General features: G+C 30.4%; 1 long non-coding RNA gene across 1 annotated transcript in view; it reads right to left on the bottom strand.

Annotated features, from left to right (window-relative positions):
- The window catches only part of LOC143042310 (uncharacterized), a 51,536-nt gene extending 41,606 nt beyond the window's left edge, over positions 1-9,930 (bottom strand). The window contains exons 1-2 of the long non-coding RNA XR_012967938.1: positions 9,836-9,930; positions 7,309-7,396 (exon numbers count right to left, since the gene is read on the bottom strand). This is a non-coding gene — a long non-coding RNA (uncharacterized LOC143042310). The remainder of the gene's footprint in view (positions 1-7,308; positions 7,397-9,835) is intronic.
- Positions 9,931-11,035: the final 1,105 nt, after the last annotated feature.

The following is an 11,035-nucleotide window of genomic DNA, read 5'->3' as shown; positions in this document are numbered from 1 at the left end:
GTTTGTTTGTCAAAAGTTTTATTTTCTATTTAGCTCACCTGACCTAAGAGGCCATGTGAGCTTTTGCCATCCCTTGGCATTAATTGTTGAATCATCCATTAATGTCTGGTGTACACTTTTTCATAGATCTTCTCTTCTGAAACTACTGTAATTAATTAATTTTAACCAAACTTTGGCTAAATGATCCTTAGGGTATCTAGTATATATTTTGTAATTTTTAGCTCAGTGAGGCCCGAAGGGCCCGATGTGAGCTTACGCCATCACTTGGCGTCCTATGTCGTCTGTCGTCGTAAACTATTTAAAAAATCTTCTCCTCTGAAACTACTGGGCCAAATACATGTACCTTCAAACTTTAACTAAATGTTCCTAAGGGTATCTAGTTTATAAATTGTATCCGAAGTTTTGAGCCATTGACAAACATGGACGCCATGGCTAAAAATAGAACATGCTGGTCAAATGCAGTTTTGTTAATTGGCCCCTTAAGGAGTTATTGCCCTTTAAAGTCAATTTTACACAATTTGTTGATCAAGTTTGCTAATTATATATAACATTTAAAAATCTTCTCTGAAATACAGATGAGCGATTCAGGCTCTTGAGAGTCTCTTGTTATCTTGTCCTTTAATTAAGAAACACTGCATAGTTTGGTAAAAAACAATAACTAATATTTAACGTAGCATTTCAAGATTAATCTGCCTTTAAAATTAACACCAATCTTGAAAACCCTTGGCTATTTGAAGTTATTGCTCCTGCAATAGCAAGTTCCCACAATTTATACATGTTATATATATGTTCTTGTTAACAATGATTGTCATATATTGAAAACAATTATAGATATTATATAACAGCAAAATAGTAGTGTGGATCCTTATATGAGTTATTGCCCTTGAAAGACAAAATTTTAGCAGAATTTCAAGTTTCATGCAGGAAGTATGATAAATGTAGAGACATTTATTTATGTTCAGCTAAGTTAAAGATCTGCGAATAAGCTTACATCATGACCAAAATAGTTAATTGATCCTTTATAGGATTTTTTGTCCTTAAGAAATTATTTTACCAAAAGTTATGTTTTTTTTGCAGATAATAATAATATTAATAGAAAGAAGGAATTTTAATTTTATTTAAGTGATAAATATGTTCAGCAAAGTAAGATCTGGGAATAGGACTTGTATTATTTAAATTGCCAATTGATCCTTCAAAGCTGTTATTGCCCTTGAAAGAATATATTACCAAATATTTTTTTCTTCGGTTTTTTGATTTTTGATTTTTTTTATGGAAGTATTATATTTCATTTTTCTTCCAATGGTCGAATATAGAAAAGCAGAAATTTAAGTAGCCCACACCAATTATAGGGGCCATTGGCGATTGGGCCCCTGCTAATTTAAGTTTTTCATAGTAAAGAAGTGTCTTCATCAGAATTATAGTTTACATGTGTTGTTTACATTAATGTCATTAATTAGTTCTGCACAGTTAAATGTTAGAAGGAACTCTTTAGTTCACATAAATTCTTTTATAGCTGTTTAACTTATTCACCAATGTTTCTATTTCTTTTGAATCGTATTGATAGGTTTTTATTGAATTTGTCACCTATTGTAGAATCTATTTTGATAAGATTCCAGTATTTCCTGAATATTGTTTGAAGTTTTCTGCTTAAGAATTCGATTGATTATTCGTAATGAATGATATATTTTATCTATTTTCAACTTTGTTCTTTTTCTAGACATAAATTCATAGAAATTGATTCAATATTCACCTATTTAGGTGAAAATCCTAACTCTGTCCTGATTTCATAGACAGAATTTCATAGAAATTAATCTAATATCTATCTATCCATTAGTGCATATCACAATTTTGAATTAAATAAATGTGCCTTCAAGTAGTTCATGTGTAAAAAAAAATGCTAAGGATATATAATGCTGTGGATTCATTTAAATTTTGTGGTCACATGTATCAATTTTTGTGGATTAAAGAAATTTTGTATTTGTTTTGTTTGGTTTTTATACGCCCGTCAAAATTTTGACGGGACGTACTATGGTATACAAATGTCCGGTGTCCGTCCGTCCGTCCGTCCGTCTGTCTGTCTGTCTGTCCGTCCATCTGTCTGACCAGCGTAAACATGTCGCACCGTAACTTGAGAACGACTTATCTAAATTTCATGAAACTTAATATAGTTGTTCTTTATGATGGTCAAATGATCTGTATACTTTTTGGTGAAAATAAGATTTAAACTTTTTGAGTTACGGCACTTTGTAACTAAAACAGGGGTGTGTTTTTTTTTCACATGTCGCACCGTATCTCAAAAACGATTCTTGATTATTGCTTAAATCTTTACACACTTCTTAGTTATATTAATCTTAATATCTGTATACATTTTGGTGATGATTCAAAATTTCATTTTTGAGTTATTGAGTATTTTGTAAAAAAAAAGGGGAGGTTTTTTTACATGTCGCGCCATATCTCACAAACGATTTATGATTATGGCTTAAAACTTTACACACTTCTTTGTTTTAATAATCTTAAGATCTGTATACTTTTTGGTGATGATTCAAAATTTCATTTTTGAGTTATTGAGTATTTTGTAAAAAAGGGGGAGGGGGTTTTTACATGTCGTGCCGTATCTCAAAAACGATTTATGATTATTGCTTAAAACTTTTCACACTTCTTTTTTATATTAATCTAAAGATCTGTATACTTTTTGGTGATGACTCAAAATTTTATTTTAGAGTTATTGAGTATTTTGTAAAAAAGGGGAGGTTTTTTTTTTACATGTTGCGCCGTATCTTAAAAACAATTTATGATTATTGCTTGAAACTGTACACACTTCTTTGTTATATTAATCTAAAGATCTGTATACTTTTTGGTTTGATTCAAAATTTTATTTTAGTGATATTTGTAAAAAAAAAAACAGGGTGGGGTGGTTTCACATGTCCCGCCGTGTCTCAAAAGCAATAAATGGTAATTGCTTAAAACTTTCTCAGAAACTATTTATGATTATTGCATAAAACTTCCACACAATACGTCGGGCGTATCATGCGCTCATGGCGCAGCTGTTTATTTCATAGTCTGTATACAACCCGATGGCAAATTTATAATTCGTTTAACATTTAAATTCGTGACTCAGCTGTTTCAATGAAAACCACGAAAATTGATGTCCCATGAATAATAATGAATCTACATTAAACATTTTCAGCATGAAGGTTTATGCCATTCTGTTCTTATTTCAGATTGACATATCTGTAGGACATGCAGTTAGCCTAGACAAATAGGAAGAGAAAGGTCTTTGATTCTGAGTTCTCTGTGAAGTTCAAGGTCTTTTTTAGTCTAAATTATAATGGGAAGATGTGAACGGTAAGTTTGAAAGTTTGAAATTGTGCATAAAAATATGTTATTTTTAACAAAATGTGCTGTTTCACAAATAAAATCCTCTGTCTCTTAGCAATGCTTAGACACTTATGTAGCAATAAGGCCACTATATTGGTATATGAAATGATTGTAAGCTGTATTTGCTTGACTGGTTAAACTGACCATGCCTTCATTTTCATGGATCAAGTTTATGTGATATTATTAAAAAAAAAGCGATAAATTTTCAATCATAAGTAAAGCAGGCTTAGTTGTTAATTTATGTGTCATTTGGGCTCTTGTGGAGAGTAAATGTCTCATTGGCAATAATGAATTATACCACATCTTTTTTATATGACATTTGAATGTTTCATTTATATATATATATATATACATATTGCAATCACTCATTAGCTGGCCAATTGTTTATTAGCATCCATGTTCACAAATAACTACATTTGTGCAATAATGGGATGATTTTTTGGCACCATGTACTTTAACTGTTCTAGAGTAATGCCCCTTTACAAACAAACAAAAGTGCTGAATTTTGTTTCCATTTTCCAACTTTTATAAGTTTGCCTCTGAACCAAATGCTATGAAATCAATACACAGCAATGCTTATTACCACAAAATACAGATCAAGTATGTATTAAGGGGGTGGTGTCACTTAACTGTTCTGTAGTTATGCCCCTTTACAAATGAAAAATATGCTTATATTTATAGTTTCCGTTCTCTAACTTTGATTTGCCTCAACTAAATGCAATTAAACTTATACACAATGCTTGTTACCACAAAATACAGATCAAGTTTGAATTTTAAGGGGGTCACTTTAATCGTTACAGAATTATGCCCCTTCACAAATTGAATGATTGCTGAAATTTTCATTTCCATTCACTTACTTTAATTAGCTTGCCTCAACCAAATGCTATGACATGTATGAATAATTGTACACACTATTTATTACCACAAAATACAGATCAAGGTTGTCATTAAATTTTTTAGAGTTATGTCCCTTTGAAAATGGAAAAATTGCTGGATTTGTGTTTCCTTTCTCTAAATTAAGTTTGCATAAACTAAATTTTATGAAACTTATACACAATACCTATTACCACTAAGTCAGATCAAGTGTTTTCGGTAGAGTCACTTTTACTGTTCTTCAGTTATGTACTTTTATAACTTTATATGATATGCAAGCGTGGGTATCATCTGTGATCCATTGATACATTCCCCATTTCATTTTTTGTTAAACATCAATTTTTTTATTGTTTGGTTGTCAGAGCTGATTAATGCCCCATTTGTTTGTAGGTAAGAATTGGTAAAGTAACACACACACATATATATATCAAAAAATGGAAACACCAGATTAGAAAAAAAAGATGCAGTATGATTGCTAAGGAAACAACTGCCATAATAATTATAAGAACAAAATTTAAACATCATCAGAGTATTAAGGCTTCAATTATTGAGGAAAACAAATGACATACAGTAAGCTATGAAAGGACCTGTGATAACAAATTCATCTATTATCATGATTATAAGACAGAACAAAATATGTCGGGGGGAAAAAAAAATCATGAATATTAATATGCCTGAAGGACTTTAGAATATTGAACTTGAATTGACTTTTCTTTGTAGGATACAAAGAAATCTTGGAGGACAAATTGGTGCAAGTCTTAAAAGACACATATTTGAAGATAAATGAAAGAAAAAGAATGACAAACATAGTTTAAAGGACTGCAGACTTCCTGATATCTTTCAAACTGTTCTTTTGGTATACATGGTATAAATGTAATATTGCAATATCATTTTATTTGTATAGGTATACATCCAGTAAATCTTGTTGGTGCCTTTTAGCTCCTTAAATGCAACCACTATTTAGTAAACATTGTCATGATTGTTGTTCTATATGTGAGCTTATTAGTTAACTAGAGCATAGTAATTGCATATATATGCAATCTTAGTCTTTTTAATTCAGAAATAATTTTTAAAACAAGTTATTCTAATTAGACTAATGGAATTTTATTTTGTATGTTTAACCTGTTATATGCACTTTGTCAAATTTAGCATGTTGCAAATGTGATGCAATATAGAGCAACCTTTATATTTCTTAGAAAATGCTTTTTCTGAACTGTAATGAAAAGTATGGTTATACATAATATCCAAAAAAAAATTTTTAAGTGAGACATATGTTTTATGAATATTTCAATAAATGTTAGAAACAAGTTTACATAAAAAATTTCTTATGTATCAAAATTCGGTGTTGTAAAATCTCCAAAAAAAAAATTTCGGGATTTTTCTTAATATGTTTAATAAATCAAAATACGTAATTTTTGCTTGTAGATTTTATTTCGGGATTTTTCCCGAAATGGGTAAAAAAAATCTATGCACCAAGTGTGTGCCTGACATTAGATTTATATTTCGGGATTTTTCCCGAAATGAGAAAAGAAATTATTAGTCATGAGACCTAGCCATATACATTTGATTTTTCGGGATAAATCCCGAAAATATTTGAAAACATCTGTGTTATGCCTTTTGTAATTAGTTTATTTTTGTCAGGATATTTCCCAAAATGTGTTTCAGATCTGTTTGTTCAAACGCTTTGCCAACATATATGTCATAAAATTTAATGTTGAAAATGATTTCGGGATTTTTCCCGAAATGTTGAAAGAAATTATTAGTCATGAGACCTAGCATATACATTTGATTTTTCGGGATAAATCCCAAAAATATTTAAAGACATCTGTATTATACATTTTGTAATTAGTTTATTTTTGTCGGGATATTTCCCGAAATGTGTTTCAGATCTGTTTGTTCAAACACTTTGCCAATATATATGTCATAAAATTTAATGTTGAAAATGATTTCGGGACATTTCCCGAACAAATAGTTGTCATATATACATTTTTACCACAAATATTTTAAAACTTTCATATATTTTGGGAAATTTCCCAAACATTTAATGTAAGTTTTATCAATTATAAGAATAAAAACATGGAATATTGTAAAAATTGTGTATTTCTTTATGAAATCTGCTTTCATTTATAGTAAACATTGAAAATGATTATAAAAAGGAATAAAATGGATTTTACTCTTTTAAAATAGAGTCTGTTATATATATGTTAAACTGTTAAACCACTGTCTTAAATTAGGGAAGGGTTGAGTGCTTATAAACCTGTTTTTTATTACATGCATTAGTCTTTATGGATTTCTAACTTAGGCTGTCAGTTACTGTGAGTACTTAAAACTTTGTGTCTTTTCAATTTCAGGGAAATGTATAAATTTCTTGCTAACTGTAAACCAACTTATTTTCGCGAGCGATTTATTTTCACAAGCAATTTATTTTCGCATTTAGAAATATAATGTGCATATAACTCGTCGCGAATGTTTTTCATATGTATCTTCCCTTATTAAAATACATTAAGCAAACTTAAAAATTGCGAAAAACAAATAGCTTCGATGTAGACTAGAAAGTATAAAACACAAAAATAAAGTATTTGCAAAAAATTAATTGGTTTACAGTAGTCCAGTCTGTGTTTGTAGGAAATTTACATCATTAGTTGTCTGGTGGAGAGTTGTCTTATTGGCAATCATGCCACATCTTATTTTTATATAATCCTATTGTGCCTGTCCAAAGTTCAGAGCCTGTAGATTTTGTCAGTTTTTTTTACTCAGACACTTAAATTTAGTGGTTGTTGTTGTTGTTTCATACCGGTCATATTTATATTTTGTAATTTATTTTATTATAAACTAGGCAATTAGTTTTACAGTTTGGATTGTTCCAATTTTTCATCTGAGGGTCTTTTATAGCTGCCTACTTTGACTATAGGGTATGGATTTTCTCATTATTGAAGGTTGTCACAGGCCAATATTGCTTTCTCAAAACCATGATCAATAGTTTTCATATCTAATATACCACATCTTTTAACTTTCAAGTTCAATAACTTAAAAAAAAAATAAAAGTGGCGCCCTTACCATTTACGTTTAGTTGGCTTCTGCAAATTTTAAATTGTCTATCATTTCTGCTGTTTATAATTTCTCTGTATCTTCTATAGTTCTTGTCCTATACATAAAAGAGTAAAAGTTATTATTGAATGACATCTTGCATCAATATTTTTTTGCTGTTTAATGTACATGATGTATATTAATGTGTGTTTAATAAAAATCTGTACCATGTGTGCTTGATAAGCTTGTTGCCCTTTTTGCTGGTCTTTATGCTTTAAATGAATTTTAATAATCAACTAGAAAAACTATGAGCACTGCGCAAATAAGACCCCCCCCCCCCCCCCTCAAAAAAAAAAGGACATGCACACACAGTGGTATTCATTGACATAAAACATGAAGATAATTTGGCTCCATTTAGAGATATCTTGTGACTACAATTTTAAGGCTGAGATTTTTTAACAAATATTAATTATTCAAAGTTTTAAAGGAACATAACTGAAGAACGTAAAAGATTTACTACCAAAATTTGAAATTGATCTGATTTTGTGGTAAAAAGTATTGTTTTAAAGTTTAATAAAATTTGGTTGAGGTAAACTTAAGTTAGAGGACGTAAACGAAAAATTTATTATTTTTCCATTTTTAAAGAATATAACTCTAGAATAGTAAAAGAGACACTACCAAAATTCAAACTTAATCTGTATTTTGTAGTGATAGGCATTGTGTATAAGTTTCATAACATTAATGGTTGAGACAAACTAAAGTTTAGAGAACAGGAAACCAAAAATTCAACATTTTTTCCCCATTTGTAAAGGGGCATAACTCTAGTACAGTAATATTGATATCACCAAAATTCAAACTTGATCCGAGTATTGTGATAACAAGCTTTTGTAAAAGTTTAATTAAATTTGGTTTAGGCAAACTAAAGTACTGTAAGAGAACAAAAAACAACTTTGGGACAGACGGACAGATGATCAAGTGTTAAACTAAAACTGAATGCCCCCTCCACTTTGGGTTATGAAAATGAAAAGGGAGTTTATGTCAAGATATAAAAACAATTCACCAAAGTTTCATAAAAATTTGTGAAAGCATTCTTGAGACTATCCAAATCCCAATAGTACAATGACATAAATCAGAATTTTTTAAAATTGAAAGGAAAATCATCATGATTATGTTATACAAAAATAATTCACCAAGTTTCATGAAAATTGCTCAAAGCATTATTAATAGTATACTGGGAAAATCCCCCTTTTATGAATAAAATTCCTAACTTTAAATTGCCAAATTTAAAATCTTTAAAAATTAAAAAGGAGCTTAATTATATCAATAGATAATTCACCAAAGTATTATGAAAATTTTATGATTAATGTATTCTAATTCCAAGACTATCTAAGACGTGGTTTGTTTGAATTAAAAAAGTTGGAATAAAGTACCTGCTAGAATTCAGGAGAATTAAGCAAATCAGGCTATCTTCTAGAAAAGGAATGTTCTTTTTCTTATTTAGCTATTTGTTTTCTCTGTCCTTAATATCTACTGAACTGTGCCAATTTTTTCACATATTTTTTTTTTGTCTTTTCTCTCTTGTTATTTAACATAACAAAAAAAAACCAAAGAGAAACTGACAATACCAAGGCAAAACACAAGATGCAGAAAAGAAAAACAAAATTAAACACTAAGCAAAACCAACATCACCAAAAAAGTAGTGTTGAATTCATGTGCTCAGTCAGTCAGTTAGAGTTGGCAGATCCTGACCCACTATATTTATGCTTAAAAACCTAAATATCATAGAGTACTAGACATATTTTGTAAATACTTGATTAAAATGTTGTCATAAATAGCATAGATAGCTCTTAGTCTTGAGAACCACATGTGTTAATTGCGTGAGTATAATCATGATGATAATCATGTACAAGATTTGACTTCTAAAAGCCTATATATTAAAATTGTCTGAAGATCTTGCACACATTTATTAATATGACCAATTTTAAGAAATGCAAAAAGATGTGAGATGATTTATATAATTGCAATTTCAGGAATTTACAGAAAAGGCTTTTAACCCCACTGCATTTTGCACTTTTCTACATGTCAGGAGCCAGAAGTTATGGCCATTGTGACCTTTGTATGATTTTTATTTTAGTTTCTTACTTTATATTGAGGAGCATGACGTCCATTATCATTATCACTCAACTAGTATACATTTTTGTTTAATGGCAAGCTTTCAATGACAAGCTAAAGCTAGCTCACAGACACGGATCCAGGGGGTATGACGGTTGGAACCCTCTTTTATTTTTGACGATCTATGCATTTGAATGATCTTGAATGGGGAATGTAGTTCGAACCTTAGATTTCTTGTTGATTTCGTTTCACATTTCGACTTCGTCGGGGGAAAGCGTCCCAGTAATAAAATAGCCTTGCAAGACGTCATAATTATTTGGACTAGGTTTTCACCACCATCAACATAATTTTTTTGCTAAAGATTGTCGCACTGTGGAAGAAACGAATTTGGCGCGTTAACAAAAATATAATATGTCTGTGCTGACAGGTTAGCATGTGTGCATACCAATATTTAAATTTTCTAAGCCTTCTTTCTGCATATTTTGTCCATTTCTTGGTAAAATACTGTCAGACCTCGAGTGTTGATGTTTTACAAAAACGACCAAGTAATGTAGGGGAGAGAAACTAACTTAAAAGACCAAACTAATTAAGCCACAACTTATGGGGGTCTCATTGGGGTTTTGTTCACGGATCCCGCTTAGTTACTTTTTTTTTTAGATTCCCGCATCCCGCTTACACTATGAAAGTAAGCAATTCTGATAGTTTTGTATTGTAATTTCCCGTGTCCCGCAAAACTTCCTTTCCCGTTTTCACGGCACAATAATTTGACTTTCATGTGTCCACTTATCCGCCTGGACAATCCCGCGTCCCGCTCAGACCCCCCCCCCCCTTAATAGGTACATAAATAGTTTACTATGCAGTCAGTAGCCAAATACACATGTTGTCAATGAGCACCTGTAACCCGGTACTGCATTTTTTTTTTGCACGCGTCAAGAAACAGTTAAAATTAAGTGTCGGGATCTGACAGAGCTTTGATCGAAAAGCTTATTTTCTCGTATGATCTATGTCTGTTACTGTGAATGTATTATAGATCATTATATATATTTATCACAAAAAGCTAGTGCTATCAGAGACATATAATACATCGCTAGGCTAATAAAGAATTACCTAAACTGATAAAAAGGTTATTAATGTGAATTTGTTTCTAACTTTTTCTTATATATTTGAACAATTATAAAAACATTATCCTTGCTTATTTGTCCACTTACTAAAAAGGTATGGTCAATTTCCGGTTTATTTGTTTCGTTATTTGGTTCGCATGTTCAAATAAATCATTTGATGAATTTAATTTAAAATCCTTGTTAATATAGAAAAGCAAGTTAATCTTCTCATCTGCACTATAGTCCCTTCTCTATTTTGGGGTTGAAAAAAATATCTTTAAAAAATGCGGTTTTGAGCCTTTTTCTTCATTTTAATTTGGTAACCCGTTAACTTAACAGAGACATATAATTCTGTTATGTGTCTCTGACGTTTTAAGCAATAAGTGACACTAATATGGTATGTGACCAATACTAAGGCCATACATTTGAAGCTGTTCAAAATTCTGTACATTATAGGTACGTGTATCAGATCGGACATTTTTTTTTTAATTGTATATATAAAAAGAATTACTATAAGCAAGAACTTGTATAGTAACTTCTTACTA

Source organism: Mytilus galloprovincialis, chromosome 8, assembly GCF_965363235.1.
Source record: "Mytilus galloprovincialis chromosome 8, xbMytGall1.hap1.1, whole genome shotgun sequence".
In the NCBI taxonomy this organism is placed as follows: Eukaryota; Metazoa; Mollusca; class Bivalvia; order Mytilida; family Mytilidae; genus Mytilus; species Mytilus galloprovincialis.
Note: the sequence above shows the minus strand (reverse complement) of the source record. Positions and strands in the feature narration are given on the sequence as shown.